The sequence below is a fragment of the Chenopodium album genome, chromosome 9 (assembly GCF_948465745.1).
Source record: "Chenopodium album chromosome 9, dcCheAlbu1.1, whole genome shotgun sequence".
NCBI lineage: Eukaryota > Viridiplantae > Streptophyta > Magnoliopsida > Caryophyllales > Amaranthaceae > Chenopodium > Chenopodium album.
This window is the reverse complement of record NC_137842.1, coordinates 3941554-3962202: the sequence shown is the minus strand read 5'-3', so window position 1 is coordinate 3962202 and position 20649 is coordinate 3941554. Positions and strand designations below refer to the sequence as shown.

Here is a 20649-nt window from a genome sequence, read left to right as displayed (position 1 = left end):
TCGAGTGTGATTTTATCACCTTTAATCATGATCGATAATTGTAAATAATAAATCAACTTTTTATGAAAAATGGATCCCACAATTGTTGAACAATTACAAATATGTCATGCCGAATGAACTTTTTTGTTCATCTATTCACTTGTTTTTCCATTTGGTGAACAAATTTTGTTTAACAAAGTGAAAAATAGGGGCTTCCTCCATATTTACTTTCAACACATATTACCTTGACCATAAATATATATTTTCAAAATATAAATTGAGAATCATCCAACAATATTCTATAAATAGATAATTAGTGTATAAAAAACTATATAAAAATACAATTAAAAATGAAAAATATAAAAAGTCAAAATTTCTCATTTATTTTAAAACAAATTGAGGAATTATATTTTTTTTGAAGACAAAGCACGGGGAATTAATTTATTAAATCGAGCTCCGCCAAAGTTATAATACTTTGGGGAATAGAATCCATACAAAAACGTTCATTACTAGTTCCCGTATCTCCTCTAGCCACAAAGTGAGCTACGGTATTCCCCGCCCGTCTAACATGAACACAATTAAAATTAACAAACTCATTACTCCTTCTACTAATTTCCTCAAAGAAGTGGGAAATTGGAGCCGCACCCTCTTGCGTGTCTCTAACAGCTCGAACAACATTCAAGGAATCACACTCAAGAGTTACATTGTCATACCCATATCTGCACGTTGAATGGCATATCATTAAGTATTCTGGGCCAAGTTGAATTGGATCAAGTGATCCTTGAGTAAAAAAAAAAGGGACCTTACATGTGAGGGGGAGTGTTGAAGTGTATCACCAGATGTAAGTGTCCCACATTGGTTGAAGAAGAGACCGTTAAACACTTTATAAGGCTAAGGGGTTACTCCTCCTATTGCCATATGGTTTTGGGATCGGATGGAATCTCATTTGATCTTGTGAAGTAGACTCTCTCTCTTGGTTTGCGGGTGCGGCCCAATCCCGTGTTTAACATTTAGCCACAAGGCATAACAAACCCGTAAGATCTCGATCATCTTCATCCAATACATATGGAATCGAAAATAAAAGAACAATAGGTAAAAATAATACCAACTTTCACGTATTCGCTTTATATAATCCCAACTTAGATTATTTTTAAATAATCCGTGCTTTAGGGGTCATTCGCTTAAAATAGTCTCAACCGGTCACCCAACCTTTTATAATAGGTGAAGGTGACACGTGTTACTATGTGATTGATTGAAAAAAAAAGGAAAACTAACTAAAATAAAAAATAAAAAATAGAAAAAACTTTTAAAAAATAAAGAAAAAAAATAATAAATAAAAACACAGCCGCCTAGCCTCCACCAACGAACCACCTTCTGTACCACCACCACGACGATCGGGACCTCTGTCCCCGAGCCAGCCACAATACCCTCCCACACGCCGGCAGCTCTGATCCCCTACCCCTTTATCAGCGCCCCTTCCCCCAAAACCACCAAATCCGCCTACCTAAAACCGCCCGAACGATCCCTAATAATAGCCTCCCCACCGCATTAAACCCCCAATTGCCCCTCCCGGCCCCCACCATCAAAACCCTAGAGCGCTAGGATTTTATTAGAAGATTTAGTGACATGGTTCTGATCTTATGTCGTTGATTAGACTCTCGAGAGATCCATAGGAAGATCCACCTACATTGACCGACTTTGATGCCAAAGCAGCTAAATAACTTGAATTTTTCATAAATTCATCCTTCCTCAAATGCATTAATTCATTCACCATCTTTTTAATATTGGCTCGATCGCAACTATCTTTAATATCAACCCCAATCTTCCAAACTTCGATTACCATTCTACTAATCACTAGTTGATCAACATAGTGAGGCCAACAAACCATAGGCAATCCGGCAACTACACTCTCCATTGTCGAGTTCCATCCACTATGAGTCAAAAGCCCTCCAATAGCCGGATGGCTTAGGACCTCAACTTGTGGTGCCCAACTCATAATACACCCTCTTTTCTTTATACCTTCGATTACCTCTCTATTTATTAGCTTTTCATTTTCCATCATTTCGAAATTATTATCCTCGTCGTCCATGCCAATAACAGACCCTGGTCTTTTAATCCACAAGAACAAAACTCCACTATTAACCAAACCATGCCAAAACTCCACAAGTTGCTCTTTCGTGATTGATACTTGGCTCCCGAAACTACAATAGATGACCGATCTAGGTGGTTTTTCATCAAGCCAAGACATACAACTTCTATCCTCATGTAAAAAACTATTCGATTGAAAAGAAGATACCAATGGTTGATGCAACAAAGTTTTTTCTTGCAATCTTTTCGTCAGGCTAAAATGTAACGGTCCAATTGTATAAATATGTATTTTTGGACAATGTGAGCGCATGTAAGAAAGCAAAGGAGCATGCAAGTCTTCAAATGTGTTGACAATGATACCCTGGGAACACCGAATTTGTTTAACCATTGCTAGAACGCGATGTAGCATAACGTGGTCTGATACATCACGAGCTCGACAAAAGTCCGGCATGTCACGGAGGCGCAGATAATCATCCATGCCTGGGATGTTTATTAGCGCATCCAAATTGTTGTTCTCTATAAGAAGCAATATCTTACTGGTTAAATTCCTCACAAAACACAGATAATAATCAAATTTGCTAATCTAATCGATGACAATAAATAGTGTATTGTACAACATTTTAAAGACTTTATCATATATAATAAAAAGTTTAGTCACCTCTAAAAAGATGAACAACTTTATAAAGGGTAGAATATTATTTTTGGTCACCTAACATGTGATACAATTTTTGTTGCGTACACAGTGTAAGAATATGTTAGGACGCATGCATATCACAACTCATATTGTCCGATATGAGCCTAAGCTCGCATACATTTTTTTTTTTTTGGCACCTTTTTTTTTTAAAAAAAATAATAAATAAATAAGTAAATAAAACTATACTAATGTATTCATCTACTTATAAGAAAGTTTTCTTTTCCTTATTTCTTCCCATGTGGGACTTGAAATGAACAACTAATTTATACTCGTAGCATGTAGTTAAGCTTAGGTTCGTAAGTGTTTTTTTTTTTTTTTTTTTTTTTTTGAAACAGCTTAGTTTCTAATTTATAATATTTGATGTCAAGTTTATAATTTTGCATGTATGTTCCATTTATCTACATACAGAGTGTTTGGCACACTTGGTAAGAGATTACCTTAGAAGCCTTAGGTCCTAGAGGCCAGGGTTGAGCTCTAATTAAGTTCATCTTACCAAAAAAAAAAAAAAAAAAAACAAAAAAAAAAGGTTGAATTTTTTAATTTTAACAATATAATTATTTATTTTGTTGAAATATGCCTTGAATTTGGGTTTAGGAGCAGCGAGCTATAGCTCGAGAGGTAGCTCGGTAGTTTCGGAAGCATATGGAGTTGCGACGAAATTGGAGCTAGAGCTCCTATGCGAGTGAGCTATAGCTCACGAAGACATATTGGTTCGACTAGGCCGAGCGATAGCTCGCTCGGTAGCTCGCGTGGTAGCTCGCGAAGGTCGAAGGTGAGATAGGGGCCGAGCGATAGCTCGCTCGACCATGAGCGATAGCTCGACTGGGGTCAGAGCGATAGCTCGCCCGATGGTGAGCGAGAGCTCTCCGTTTGTGCACGGTGGAACCCACACGATTTATTAGGGTTTCATGGGCCGTTTTTATGCACTTATCTATCTTATTTGGGGAAGCTATATATATTCCTAGTTAGGGTTTATTCATAGCTTAGTCTATTATTGATAATTGACATTATCAATCTGTAATCTGGAATTTCTTCAAGATCAATAAAGCTTTTCTCTCGCCTGCCCGTGGACGTAGCCAACACATTGTTGGTGAACCACGTAAATCTGTGTGTGCTATTTATTTGTTTTGCATTCATTAATTTGTTCTTTCTCACATCCGTTACAACAATTGGTATCAAGAGCTTAGGTTCGATTTGAGTGGGAGAGATGTCTGGGATGAATGTTACAATTGATAAATTCACGGGGAGGAATAGTTTTAGTCTGTGGCAGATCAAGATGCGGGCTTTGTTGAAGCAGCAAGGGCTATGGGCGCCGTTGGCAAAGAAGTCATCGAGTCTAGATGACGCTGAGACACCATCGACAAAGAAGTCACCGGGTCCGGATACCGCTGAGATGGCCATTCTGGAGGAGAAGGCACATTCAACAATCATGTTGTGTCTGGCAGACGATGTTATCACTGAGGTTGCGGAGGAGGAAACTGCATCAGGTCTGTGGTTGAAACTGGAGAGTCTATACATGACAAAGTCTTTAACCAACAAGTTGCTATTGAAGCAACGTCTTTTCGGTCTGCGAATGTTTGAAGGTACATCCCTTAGAGAACACTTAGATCAATTGAATACGATTTTGTTAGAATTGTGTAATATTGATGTTAAGGTTGAGGATGAGGATGCTGCCTTAATTTGGTTAGTGTCTTTACCAGTGTCATATGAGAATTTTGTGCAGTCTTGTATTATTGGTAAAGAGACAGTGTCTTTAGAGGAGGTTAGATCTGCTCTCCATACTAGAGAGTTGCGCCATAAGGCGTCTGGTACAGGTAAAGATGATCAGGCTGCCGGATTAGTAGCCAGTGAAGGTAATGGACAGGGGAATTCGGGGAGAAAATCGAGGAAACTGTATTCTAGGGGTCCTAAACCTAATGATATCTGTAATTATTGTAAGGAGAAGGGGCATTGGAAATCCGAATGTCCCAAGAAGATGAGACAACAGGAAAATTCAGAGTCTGCAGATATTACAGATGGAGACACTCGTTCAGAAGAGGATTATGTCGTGATTGCTGATGAGCGTGCGCATCAATCTGATGTGTGGGTTCTAGATTCGGGGGCGTCTTATCATATGTGTTCACGTAGGGAGTGGTTTACGAACTACGAACAGGTTGATGGAGGTGTTACTATGGCCAACAACAAAGTCTGCAAAATAGTTGGTATAGGGTCCATCAGAATTCGAACACATGATGGTAAATTATGTATGTTGAACAATGTTAGGCATGTTCCACAAATCACGAGGAATTTGATTTCACTTAGTCTTCTAGACAGAAAAGGGTTTAGTTTCAAAGGTGAAGGTGGAGGATTGTATATCTACAAGGGTTCAAAGGTAGTTTTGAAAGGTGTTAAACGGGAGACATTGTATGTTTTGCAAGGGTCTACGTTATCTGTTTTTGAGTCTGGTGTTGTCACATCATCTGTTAGTGTTGAGAAACAGGTGGGGCATAGAGTCACTCTAGGTGGGGGTGGTGGTCCACGTCCGGGAAAGATCAGTCAACACTCACAATCTGAGTCCGAGTCTGAATCTGAAGCATCTCAGTCTTCGCCGTTGAAATCGGGTCAGTCTAGTTTGGCTCTTGGTCGGCAAGTAATCTTTGGGAACTCTCCCCAAAGGAAAGGTCGGGAAGACAAGGTGGCTTTTGCACTATCTGTTGGAGAAATGGATATATCTGAGCCGCCCAAGGGAGGTGTTGCTCGTGCTAGGAAGAAGCATTGTCAAGACGTTTGTTCGAATCTAGTTCCGCAGAGTAAGTCCCAAGGTTGCTTGGACTTACAAATTATTCGAAGCTGTTAGTAGCCCTTAGGGGCTAATCTGGAGCTCTACGGGGCTAATTATCTGGAGTCTTACGGGGCTAATCTGGTCTGGTTGTCTTTCGGGACAAGTCTGGTTGCAGGGAGAGTCTGGGCATTGTGATCAATGCGTCTGGTTATCTGGTTTTGTGAGAGGATTCAAGTCAAGGTGGAGATTGTTGAAATATGCCTTGAATTTGGGTTTAGGAGCAGCGAGCTATAGCTCGAGAGGTAGCTCGGTAGTTTCGGAAGCATATGGAGTTGCGACGAAATTGGAGCTAGAGCTCCTATGCGAGTGAGCTATAGCTCACGAAGACATATTGGTTCGACTAGGCCGAGCGATAGCTCGCTCGGATGCTCGCGTGGTAGCTCGCGAAGGTCGAAGGTGAGATAGGGGCCGAGCGATAGCTCGCTCGACCATGAGCGATAGCTCGACTGGGGTCAGAGCGATAGCTCGCCCGATGGTGAGCGAGAGCTCTCCGTTTGTGCACGGTGGAACCCACACGATTTATTAGGGTTTCATGGGCCGTTTTATGCACTTATCTATCTTATTTGGGGAAGCTATATATATTCCTAGTTAGGGTTTATTCATAGCTTAGTCTATTATTGATAATTGACATTATCAATCTGTAATCTGGAATTTCCTCAAGATCAATAAAGCTTTTCTCTCGCCTGCCCGTGGACATAGCCAACACATTGTTGGTGAACCACGTAAATCTGTGTGTGCTATTTATTTTTTTTGCATTCATTAATTTGTTCTTTCTCACATCCGTTACAACATATTTATTTATTAATATAGTTGTAAATACGCTTCGTTTTATACTATTTTACTCAAAAGTGTCTCCATTGCAATTTGCAAACTGCTGCCGTTTTGTTCTTTGATTGATTATGCTAGTGCGTGGCTAAAGATATTTTTATGTTTTATATTTTTGAAATGTCATAAATGAATTAAATAAAAGAAAAAAAAATTTCCCTTTGAATTTAACAAATCAATATTTAGTTTTTGACACTTGACAAAGCATGACTTTGAATATATTTTTTTAATTATCTAATTATAATTGTTATAAAATTTTATAAGTTGAAAATATTTGTATACTTAAGATTAATCCAATCGTGTATTACCTAATAAAATACTTGTTTTATGTTTGTAATAAGTGAATATGAAAAAAAGTTAATGTACACGTATGTAGAGGGAAAAGGTCAAATATAGCAATTTTAAAAGAAATGAGGTTATTATACATTGATACATATTGTATTATACGTAACTAGATAAAGTTGGATTGGTCCTCTTTCTAATGACGATGCTCAAATATTAATAAATGTCAATACTCTCTATGTCTTGTTCAACTGGCTCTTAATTACCCAAAATATTAAAGACAAAAATAAATAAATAAATGCCGACCACTAATCCAGCAACTAATTAAGATCATGTTATTAATAGCATCCCGCAGCCTATGGGTATGCATGAACGAGCCAAGACCCTCAATGAAAAAGTAAACCTTGAGTGAATAAACTCGTTTATCTAACAAATGAGGCGAGGTTGAACAAATTTGACTAAATGATAATGATCTGAACATGATCAAAACTTTACTCATTTAAATAGTTAATTAAGTTCAAGAACAACTTAAATCACTTAGCTTATTTATATATGTTTGTGAGCAAACTTGTTTGTAAGCAACGCTCAAAACGTACTCCTTTGATCAACTTTTTAAAGTTACATTTATTTAAGTATATAAATTAGCTTTGTTATCACATAATATACTAGCTAGCTAAACTTAGACTCGCCTAAATAAAATGAACACAAACATGAAAAGTGAGACATCAGCTTGTCTTAGCTCATTACACCCGACCTATCAATCAATCAATCAATAACTATATACTAAAAGACACACCAGCAATGACACGTGTCACCTGGTGTGTCCTTAGTATATATATATATTTTTTTTAAATAATAAAAAAATAATTCCAAAAAGCACATCAATCAATCTTTAATTTCAAACACTAATTTCCTAGAAAAGCATCAAATCAAACGAATATAATTCCAAAAAGCACATCAATCAATCTTTAATTTCAAACACTAATTTCCTAGAAAAGCAGCAAATCAAACGAAATAATCATGCATATATAATAATATATACTTTTGCTAACAAAACATTCTTTCAATTTCGATCTGCAAGATCACTAAGATGCAACTCATGCAAGTAATAATATCAGCTTTTCCAAATTTTGCTCCAAAAAGGAGATATTTTGCATATATATATGTAAATAATAATCAATAATAAATATAATCTTACGGTAATCTGAAAAAAATATATTAAAAAGATACAATATATTTAAATAATCACCATAAATCTTATTATAACTGTCCTAACATATATACTACGGTTGATATTAATCTTCCCTTAAAAAAACAAAATCCAAGCTACTCATATATATTAAGGTTGATTTGCAAACTTCCCTTTAAAAAATTCAAATCTTAGCAAATCATATTATTATTGTTAATTGATATGCAATCTTCCCTTAAAAAAATAAAAAAAACAAAATCCAAGCTACTCATATATATAAGGTTGATTTGCAAACTTCCCTTTAATGAACATTGACAAATGCAATCACCTACGTGAATGTTAACATACATGAAGAATCTCATAATGTGAACTAATAATTCAAGCACATCAATCAATCTTTAATTTCAAACACTAATCTCCTAGAAAAGCAGCAAATCAAACGAAATAATCATGCAAACGAAAAATATTACTATACAGGCTAGGGTTATCTACTTATGGACTATTCCATCTTTTAATAATGCAAACGATGTACATTCTCTAGAGATGGTTTTACTAGATGAACAGGTATGTAATCTAATGTTTGTCATCATTTTTTATATATGTGTATAAGTTGTGCTAGCATCTTGCGGAGTTTCAATATTTATGTTTTTTTTTTAATTTAATTTATTTTTTTTTATCTAAATTAGGGAGGAAAGATCCAGGCTTCCGTAAAGAAGTCCTTGCTTGTGATATTTCAAACTAAACTAGCAGAGGGACAAGTTTATAACATTTCAAATTTTGGAGTTGGATTTAATAATGGGTCGTATAAACCCACGGGACATGAATACAAAATTCTTTTTAAACACTTAACTACAGTCAATCAAGTGGAAGGAGCAAGCATTCCCATTCGTGGTTTTGATTTGAAACCTTACAATTCAATAGTTTCAAACAAGCTGGACACCAATATTTTAGTTGGTATGATTAATTAAGTTTTTAATATATGTTTGTCTTACTTTATTTTTACACATAATTGATTTATTTATTTTAATCGTGAAAAAAGATTACATTGGATATCTTTCCGGAATTTCATCAACCAATACATTTTTAAGAGATGGTAATCAACAAAAGATGATCAACATCCAATTGGAGGATTTGCAGTAAGTAGAATATAATTTTTTTCCATTAATAAATACATTGTTTTTAGTCATATCTTATCATGCAGTATTAAGATTTTTATTTAATTCATGACACACCTAATTTTTTTTATTTTTATTTTTTTGTTATAGAAAAAATGTCTTGGATTTCACATTGTGGAATACATATGCTGACCAACTAAGAGACTATTTAGCCGAGCATCCAAATCGACAAGTTTTTATTGTCATTCAATTTGCAAAAATCAGGACTTTTCAAGGTATATTTACTTTTTTAATTTTTTATTCATTATAGTGATTTATTTTCACTTTATATGTGTGTGTTTTGAATTCTTTCTATACAATATAGGTGTTGTTAGAATATCGAGTTCACTGTTTGTCACTAAACTTCATATAAATTCCAACATTACTAAGATAGAAGATTTCAAACAGAGGTATGTAATTTTTCTACGTCAAAATTAAATAATAATATTCTTATACAATTATAAAATGGCTTACGTGAATAATATGAATAAATTAGCATTCAGTTTTGATGGTGGAGGAAATACTTCTTCAGAAATGGTGGCACAGATAAGTAGTCATATCTCTCAAGGACAAGAAAGCGAGTTTTTGAACAAGTCAGAGAGGAAACTTATTGATGAGATACATGAAATACAAGAAGTAAGCAAATACTTCAATTACATGCTTATATATTATATATATCTAATCATATATCGCTTAAATACCTACGGTATTTAATTTTTTTTTAATTTGCTCATAGGTTTGTAACTGCGTGACATTGGCTACAATTGACTCTATTGATCTCGAAAATGGTTGGTTCTACCTCGCATGTAAGAAGGACTATAAGAAAGTTCATAGTTCAGTTATTAATGAACTTACAAAATTTTGGTGTGATAAGTGCAATAATCATGTAGAGCCTGTTCCAAGGTTTAAACTATAAGTAAGAGTTGTTGATGAATCGGGAAGTGCTTCGTTTGTTATGTTTGATCGAGAGGTGGTGCAAGTTTTAGGAAAATCCGCTTTATACATAATTATACATAAGAGAAAGTCAATTAAAGGTATACATAATTCGTACATAATTATTACTATATTTCATATAAAAATAAATGGGTATGAACCTCATAAAACTTACAAAATATAACTTGATCTAATTTTTATCAAATAAAATTTCTGAAAAGTACGAATGAAACATGCATGCATTATCATAACTCTAATAATCTAATTTTTTTTTTTCATGATACAAGATGGAGATAGTGATTCAATACCTAAAGATTTAGAAGAACTCTTGAAAAGAAAGTTTTTGTTTAAGGTTAAAATTACAAATTATAATCTTAAGCAAAATTCTCCTTTATTCACAGTGACTAAATTGTCTGATGATATGAACCTCATAAAACTATTCGAAGATGTAGACAATTTGAATAAGGTACTTATTAATTGCACAAAAACTTTATTCATTTACAATATATATACTATATACGGAGTATGTATTTACCATATTCTATTGAATGACATAGTTTGTGGAGCATGAAGAAATAGATGTGACTTCAAAGTCTATCAATATTTGCAAGGATCCCATCCAAAGTGAAATGGTATTGATATTATAGACTATATACAAAGATTTTCTTATGTTTTTCAACAAGATATCCATTATATATTTTTTTTAAACGTACTTTATTAATTATTATTTCAATTATGTAGGATAATTCTCTTAGTGACAAAGAGAAGACGGATGATAATTGTTCACCTATCTATATTACTCTAAACAAAAAGAGAAGCTTTGAAGAGATTGAGGACACATGTTCAGAACTATCAGAAGGACATCTCACATCATCTGAGTTTTCAACTAATAAAACTCAACAAAAGATTGTTATCAAGACAGAGAAGGAATAAAGGAATAACTCATGAATTACTTAAAACCCAATTGAATAATGTTATTAAGATAGATGATAATTAAGTGATTTTGTTTTGAAGTAGTTTTTATGTAAGGTTTTTGAATTATTTTTTAATAATACATCAACTGTGATTTTTGCTGGTTTGATGATGTTTTAATTTTCTTATTGGTTAATTTAAGGCTTTGGTTTAGCTATATTTGTTTTATATACTAATTTTATAGAGTTGAGTTGAATTGAGTGTTGTATTTAGAAGATAATTGATTTCGTATCTTTCAAATTTTCTAATGTGTTAATGTCTTATGAATCAAGAATGTTGAAATATTTATTCCCTTGATACATATATGATACATACGTATTTTATTTTCTCATCAAAAGCATTTGAGCAATTTTATTATATATCATAGTCTAACTTAGTTCGTTGAGATTTTATCATAAAAAAACCTCTTTTTCAGTCTATTAAGTTAAATATCAACTAAAATTATACTGTAGTACATTCATTATATTTTTTTTATGAAATTTAATAAATGAGATTTTCATGTGGGGAAATTCCCTGTTTCTCATATTGAGAAACGAAATCTGTTTCTCATGGGGGTATTTTCAATAATAAATCAACAACTTTTTTTATTATTATGGGTTCCACAATTGAAGAAAGTTGTTGGTTTATTTACAAAACTTTGTTTCTCGCTAATGGAAACCGAGGCATCCTCATGTATGTGATTTGATCAATCTAAGTCTTCCTCTTAATTTGGTTGTATTGTTGATGGCATTTTGCTTCTACTCATGAGTGTCAGATTGTTTCCTTCTCTTTTGTTAAGGGGGAAGGTGGTTCAATAGAGTTGCCCATAGTCTAAAATTGAAATGTACTTTTGATAGTTGATGTGTGTGGCTGGAGGAATATTCTCAAGACGACTTGGAAGCCCTTGAATCTGAATAAAATACTAAATAAAGGTTCAGTATATATCACTACTATATTTTATTATATCAACTATTATATATAATACTTTTATTTACTATAAATTTAATTATATATCATAATTATATTTTATTTTGAAAGAATTATATGTTATAATTGTCTGTAACAAAGAATCCTAATTTATCTTTCAATATATATATATATATATATATATATATATATATATATATATATATATATATATATATATATATATATATATATATATAATGTATGCATAAATATAATTGACTCACTTTTTGGTAATTTGCAGTGCAATTTTAGCATATTGTGGATAGTGCATATATTATTGATTGATTTCGTATCTTTTAAAGTTTTAAAATGTTCATGTGTTACTAATTCAGAATATATATATATATATATATATATATATATATATATATATATATATATATATATATATATATATATATATATATATATATATATATATATATATTATTAAAATCATTTGAACTGTTCTATAGAGACACCAAAAAAATGGATCAATTGCTTACAAAAAGTGCAAGAATGAATCGATTAACAATCTTAAGAGAAAAGCGAGCGCGACTATCATATGAAACACGAACACCAAGCCATTCAAGAAGACCACTAAATGATATATCAAATGGTAGGTCTTATCACTTTTTTTTTTTTGTTAGTAGCCATCATTTGTTTCAGAAAATGATATACTCCATAATAATAATACTATTGTACTGTGTGTCATGGTAATCAAACCTCAATTTTGTAGTTTACCAAGATTATGGTGAATCATCTACAAGGAAAACTCAAGTTCGGGCTCCCAACGCAATAGCAACATCATTTGGATATAATATCAATGGCCATATGAATATTGATGGTGAAAATAACTCAAATTTTGACTTAGAAGGTATAGGCCAAGCATTAATTCTTATTGACATCATATATATTTTTATAGTTTGTTAATGTACTATTTTCACAATAGGATATGGGATCATTGATGATAATGATACTTAATGAGGATGACATAAATAATGACATAGAAGGTGACGATGAACTTGGAGATGTTATTGGGTTTAAAGGTATGTATTTCATAAAACTTAAACTAATTGCATTTTTTTTATTAAATACAAGTATATATTTGTGTCCTTATAATTCAACAAATTTGTAGACTATTGGGACATTGGAGATCCAATGTATACTTGCGAATATTGTAATGCAATCATGTGGTTTGAAGAAAGAGCAAGAAAAGATCGAAAAACAAACCCAAAATTTTCTCAGTGTTGCATGCAAGGAAAGGTTCAAATTCCTAAGCTTCAAGATCCACCTCAAATACTTCGAGACCTATATACAAATCACGATGCTAGGAGCAAGAATTTCCAAGATAATACTCGACCATATAATATGATGTATGCTTTTACTTCAATGGGTGGCAAAATTGATTCATCTGTGAACAGAGGACGAGGTCCATTTACCTTTAGATTGTATGGTCAGAATTACCATCGAATAGGGAGTTTATTGCCAATGACGGGGTCGTCTCCAAAGTTTTCACAATTATATATTTATGATACAGAAAATGAAGTATCTAATAGAATGCATGCTTTCAGGTATGTATCTTATGATGATAATCGTGGATTATATTAAACATGCATTTATATGTATAAATTATAGTAAAATATTTTCCTTTAAATTAATATAGTAGTAGCACTTTTTATTACAATATCATAAAGACATGAATCATAAAGTAAATGATGAAAAGTATATACAATAATGTACCACCTAAAATCTATAAGCATAAATAACGCTTATCCTTATTTTATTATTTTTTTTATGCAGTTCAAATAGTACTAGAAATAATGCATTGGATGATACAATTGTTGAAGATTTGCGACAAATGTTTGATGAATATAATCCACAAGCTCAAGCATTTAGAGTGGCTAGAGATCGATTTGAGTCGAACAATCAGGAGGCTGTTAAGCTTAGACTCATTGGAGGAAGGGAGACTGATGGAAGGACTTATAATCTGCCTACTGCATCCGAAGTAGCAGCTCTAATTGTTGGAGATGTTGGAAGTTCAGTTGGAGAAAGAGATATAATAGTTGAGACAAAAAGCGGTCAATTACAACGTATAAATGAGCTACATCCATCTTATCTTCCACTACAATATCCCTTACTGTTTCCATATGGAGAGGATGGCTATAGACTTGGTATTCAATTAAGGGACTCAACTAGCATCAATCGAAAAAGAAAGAAATTGACCATGAGAGAATTCTTTGCTTTTAGAATACACGAGAGAGAAGATGAGGCTTTCACTATTTTATGGTCTCGGAAATTATTCCAACAATTTTGTGTTGATGGTTTCACGATGATAGAATCTGAAAGGATGTGTTACATTCGAACTCATCAAAAACAGCTCAGAGTAGACAAGTATAAGAATCTCAAAGAAGTGCCACGACAAAACACTAATTCTTCTTCGACAGGAAAACCTATGATATTACCTTCATCTTTTACTGGTTGTGCTAGATATAATGCTGAAAATTACAAAGATGCCATGGTTATTTGCAAATGGTATGGATATCCTGATTTGTTCATCACTTTCACTTGCAATCCAAAATGGCCCGAAATCCTAAGATATGTACAAAAGAGAGGTCTTAAACCTGAAGATCGACCAGACATTCTTTGCAGAATTTTCAAAATCAAACTAGATCAGTTGATTCGTGATTTGAAGGAAGGGAAAATATTTGGAAAAGCACAAGCTTGTGAGTATTAACATCATTGTTTAAACTTTAAAGTCAATTTTTTATATATATATATTGTTGTCATTATTACAGTATCTTATGCTATTTTTTGCATTATTGTTACCATAAAAATATTATATACGACAAAAAATAGTATTAGACATACATATTCTCCTACAAGCTGTAAATGCAAAATTGGAAACAAGCAATAAGATTTTTGATTATCTACTATTATGTATTACTACTATATTTTAGTGTAGATAACTATACAATTAGCTTAGAAAAAAGAAAGTGAATTATTATTATATTGAATGAATGGAAACATGCATGAAATCGATCACATATAGTATTAATTGAATCAAAGATTTTTAGTATTAAATTACTATATATAAGTAGATAAAATGATGAATAATATTTTTTATAGTATATATTATAATGATCACGCTTATATGACACCATTATGTATACCAACCCAAACCACTATAAGAATATATACTTCAATTAATATTATAATTATATAATGCTATACATTTCACTTATCTTAACTTTAAGGTATATTAATTAGTTTAATAATTAAATTGATAATGAAGTTCATTACATGTGCAGTGGTCTACACAATTGAATTTCAGAAACGTGGTCTACCTCATCCTCATATCGTATTGTTTTTGCGCCAAGAAGACAAGTTTCCTAATGCCGATGACATTGATAAGGTTATATCTGCAGAAATACCTGATCAGGAAACATACCCAGATTTATATATCTTAGTTAGAGACTCTATGTTTCATGGTCCATGTGGTGTACATAATATCCGCTCACCATGTATGAAAGATGGAAAGTGCTCAAAACATTTTCCCAAAAAATTCATTGATAGAACCACAGTGGATGATCAAGGATATCCTATGTATAGAAGAAGGAATAATGGTAGAACAGTTGAAAAGAATGGAGTTTTGTTGGATAATCGGTATGTCGTCCCTTATAATCCTTCACGACTCATGAAATATGGAGCTCATATAAATGTTGAGTGGTGCAATCAATCCCGTGCTATTAAATATTTGTTTAAATATATTAGCAAAGGACATGATCGAGTAACCGCATCTCTAAGTCATACAAGAGGGGACGATGGAAATAATAATGACAAAGATGAGATAAAAGCATACTATGATTGCAGGTAAATTCATTATAATTTATTACAAGGCTTTTGTACTTATAATTCATACTTGATATTTATTTCTTTATTTTTTTTCCAATTTTATATCTATTTTAGTATTTTACTTTCACTATAATTATAATCACTAAATAAATGGGAAAAATAAAAACATGTACATTTCTCCATGTGAGGCGGTTTGGAGAATTCTAGGTTATGATATTCATTATAGAACTCCATCAGTTGAAAGATTGAGTTTTCATCTCCCCGATGAACAAAGTATTGTATTTGAGGATGGCGAGCCACTTGAAGACGTCATGAACAAGTCGAGGATCAATAGTTCAATGTTTTTAAAATGGATGGATTGCAATAAAAAGTCTCAGAAAGCAAGAAATTTAACTTATTGTGAGTTCCCTATAGAATTTGTGTGGCACAAAAAGGGAAGGAAGGAATGGAGGGAAAGGGATCAAAGATATTCTATTGGAAGAATTTATTATGTTCCTCCCGGGAGTGGAGAGCTATACTACCTCAGTTCTTTGTTGAATATATTTAAAGGTCCAACATGTTATGAAGATATTAGAACTGTCAATGGTGTATTGTACTCAACATTCAAAGAAGCTTGCTATGCTCTTGGACTACTAGAGGATGACAAAGAATACATTGATGGTATAACTGAAGCAAGCTTTTGGGGATCATCACAATATTTAAGAACCCTATTTGTGACTTTATTAATATCAGGAAGTATGTCAAGACCCGAATTTGTGTATGAGCAAATATGGAAATTCCTTGCAGATGATGTACTTTTCAGACAAAGAAGTATTCTTCAAATTACTGGTACGGCATTAGTCCAATATATATTTTTAAGTTGTTTGGTTTTGTTAAATAATGTTATTAAATTTTGCTTATTTCAATAGTCTAATAACCGTGTTTTAATATATATTCTCTTAACTAGGTTAGATACCGTGTCATGCACGGTTATTTTCATTACTTCATATGTTTCAAACTTATAAGATAATCTATATCAATGTAATATAAAAATATAAACTAATTTATTTGAAACCGTAAGATAAGAATTCATTATAGGAAAATATGTAAAATATTAGAATTTATTATGAGAAGATATGTAAAACATGTTTACAATTCATTTCTTAAAAAACCATAGGATTAAAAAAATATAGTGGTTTCTTAAAGAGAAGATAAATCTGTATTAATAGCTATTGTCAATCAGTCAATGTGTAATCAAGATTATAATCGTTATAAATATTTCACCAAGATCATGACCATTCTAAAAAATATATTATAGCATCACTAGGCTACTGTAATAAAAGTTTCGTGTAAGCAAATATGTTTACTTTTTAAAACTTCAATTATATTATGCATGCAAATAAAGTCAACCATTTTTGTGCTAATATTATAAATTACTTTTGTTAGACTTGATGTTAAGTGAAGAGCAATTAAAGGACCACACTTTGGCACTTATAGAGAATTTATTGCAAAGTAATGGTCGTAGTCTTTCACAATTTCCTCCGATGCCATTACCAGATCATGATTTGGTTTCTCATGGGCTAAATAAGCTTATTCAAGGAGAACTTTGTTACGATAGAACGTCCATGGATTTAGAGCATAAAAGACTATCTTCATGTCTAACTGATGAGCAAAAAGGGGTATATGATGAAATAATGAATGCTCTTGCTGGAGATGAAGGAGGTGTTTTCTTTCTTTACGGCTATGGTGGCACAAGAAAAACCTTCATGTGGAAAACACTTTCGGCTGCTATACGATCTCAAGGTGAAATTGTACTTAATGTTGCATCAAGTGGAATTGCATCTCTTCTTCTTCCAGGAGGTAGAACAGCTCATTCTAGATTTGCTATTCCAATAAATGTAACTGAAAATACAACTTGTGAAATTAAACAGAGATCCCCGTTGGCCGATCTTTTAATCAAGACAAAACTTATTATTTGGGATGAAGCTCCAATGGTTCATCGATTTTGTTTTGAAGCTCTAGATAGAAGTCTGAGGGATATTATGAGGTTCTCTAATCCAAAAAGCGTGGATCAACCATTTGGTGGCAAGGTAGTTGTTTTTGGTGGAGACTTTCGACAAATTTTACCGGTTATTCCCAAAGGAAGTCGACAAGATATTGTATTTTCATCCATCAACTCTTCATACATATGGGATTATTGTCGTGTACTATCATTAACTCAAAATATGAGACTACAAGTGGGAAGTTCACATTTGAATTTAAATGAGATCAAAGAATTTTCAGAGTGGATATTGAGAATTGGAGATGGTAAAGAAGGAGAACCTAATGATGGGGAGGCAATTATAAAAATTCCTGATGAGTTATTGATTAAAGATGAAGTTAATAGTCCGGTTGCATCTATTGTTGAAAGTGTGTATCCATTCATATCACATAATTTGGATGACGCAAAATACTTTCAAGAGAGAGCTATTCTTGTGCCAACAAATGAGTGTGTAGAGGTGGTTAATGAGCATCTATTGTCTATTATTCCCGGGGAAGAGAAAATTTATCTTAGCTCAGATAATATTTGTCCATCAGATAGAAATGTGAGGGGTAATCAAGAGTTGTATACATCGGATTTCTTAAATACCATCAAATGTTCAGGACTTCCGAATCATACCTTGAAACTAAAGATTGGGGTTCCAGTTATGTTACTTAGAAATATTGACCAACCTAATGGTCTATGTAATGGCACTAGATTAGTGATTACTCAACTGGGTAACCATATAATTGAGGCTAAAATCATATCAGGAAACAACATTGGACATAAGGTATTTATTCCTCGCATGCTTTTAACCCCAACTGACATAAAATTGCCTTTTAAATTTCAACGAAGGCAATATCCATTAGTTGTCTGTTTTGCAATGACTATTAACAAAAGTCAAGGTCAATCTCTTTCCCATGTTGGCCTATATCTCCCAAGACCAGTATTTAGTCATGGTCAACTATATGTTGTGGTTTCAAGAGTCACAAAGAAGAGTGGACTAAAAGTTTTGATATGTGACAAAGAAGGAAAAATATATCATACTTCACACAATGTAGTATACAAAGAGGTGTTTCAAAATTTGCATAATGAGGTACGTAATTTATCTTTGTGTAAATTTAAAGTTTACTTTATTTATTTCTTAAATTTACTTCCTCTTATTTCATGGTCAACTTAAATATGGAAAATTTATTATACAATAATCATATCATGGAGATATTTTTACTATGATTTTATTATATATCATAATTATATTATTTTTTTTGAAAGAATCATATATCATTATTATCTTTAACAAGGAATATTTATTCCCTTAAAAGTGATGCGTGATGCGTGCATATAGATCATGAAATTATTTGGTATCTTTTGAAGTGTAAAAGTATTTATGTCTCACTAATTTAGAATATTTTTATTCCCTTGATACATATATGATATAGATGTGTATTTTATTCTAAAGCATTTGAACATTTCTATAGAGACACCCAAAAATTGTTCAATTACTTACAAACAATGCAAGAATAAATATATTCTATATAATCTTGACATATCATTTTTAAATAAATTTCTCAATCATATATTTTATCATTATTTTATTAATTTTACATAAGATATACTGATCCTTACCCTTTTTATGCAGTGATTGTATGTAGAAGGACGACCTCATTCAATTGTTATCTTCCTCGATTAAATAATAATTGATCAAGTTTCTAGAACAACTACCGGAGATGATAGAAATAAAAGGCAACGCAAATGATAACACATGATGTGCAATTCAAACATTAATCTTTATCTCTATTTTTTTGTATTTTAATTTATTTCTTTAATGATTTTTTCTTGACAAATACTTTATTATTAACAATAATAAAATGGTCATTGCAACATTATATTACGTCAATTGTTTGTTTGTTTACGCTTTATATTATGTTTTGTCAATTTTTAAAAAAAATTTAATAGACCGTGCATGGCACGGGTCCTAAACTAGTTAATAACTAAAATTAAAGTGCGTATATAAAAATTAAATATAGTGTATAATTGGACCGTATTGAGAACTTATTACACATTATTAGTTGATAACATCCATGTAACAAAGACATGTCAATTTAACATCCATATAAACTAAAGTAAATAACCTCATACCTCTAGTAAATGGCAGCTTTCCATCATGTTGAACTAACTTGGGAAGACAAAGATAAACCCAAAGGCAGCAAGGGCTCATTGTCTCAAAGTAAAAAACTGGTATTCCACTTTCATTTCCAACATCCAAAGAAAAACCAAATAATCCATCAGACACTATACTTGTCACTTTGGTGCTACTTGATGATGACACCAAATCCTTGACTATTGGTTGGCTAACATCTATAACGGCATCCAACATCTCCAAGAACTTATGGCCACCGCGAGGATGGTCATCTGGGAGGCCATCCGAGAAGGTACGAAAGGAGAATCGCGGGTTGTGATCAAAGCGTTCGTGTGCACGAGCCGAGAGGAGGAGGTGGTGGTAGACGACATCGGTGGTGAGGAAGGTGACATGAATGTCATTTGTTGAAAGGATGAGAAGTTCGGCTAGCTTTAGCATTGAGTTGACTGGGCCTTGCATTGGCAAGGGGAAGATTAGGACGTGAGGAGTTGTTATACTTTGAGATCCAAACTCCATGACAAAAGTCTACAGATGGATTTAAGTTAATAATGGTGTTCGTCTAAAAAAAATTTTAGGTGTTTGGATTGTTTTTATATAAAGATTGGGTTGAGATTTATTTGACTTTTAACATAGAATGAAATGTTCAAATGTTTATGCATTGGTACGGTCAATGGACATAAAATATGATATTACTTTTATGGGGTAGGTAGTTTATCTTATTTATCTATACATAATGCTTACAATTTAAAATACTTTTTTTTTTTAAGAAATACAATTTAAAATACTATGGA

The 20649-nt window shown here is 32.6% G+C and overlaps 1 pseudogene; it reads right to left on the bottom strand.

The window, feature by feature from the left end:
* Window positions 1–965: 965 nt before the first annotated feature.
* LOC145557319 (7-deoxyloganetic acid glucosyltransferase pseudogene) lies at window positions 966–20374 on the bottom strand (annotated as a pseudogene).
* Between the last annotated feature and the right edge of the window lie 275 nt (window positions 20375–20649).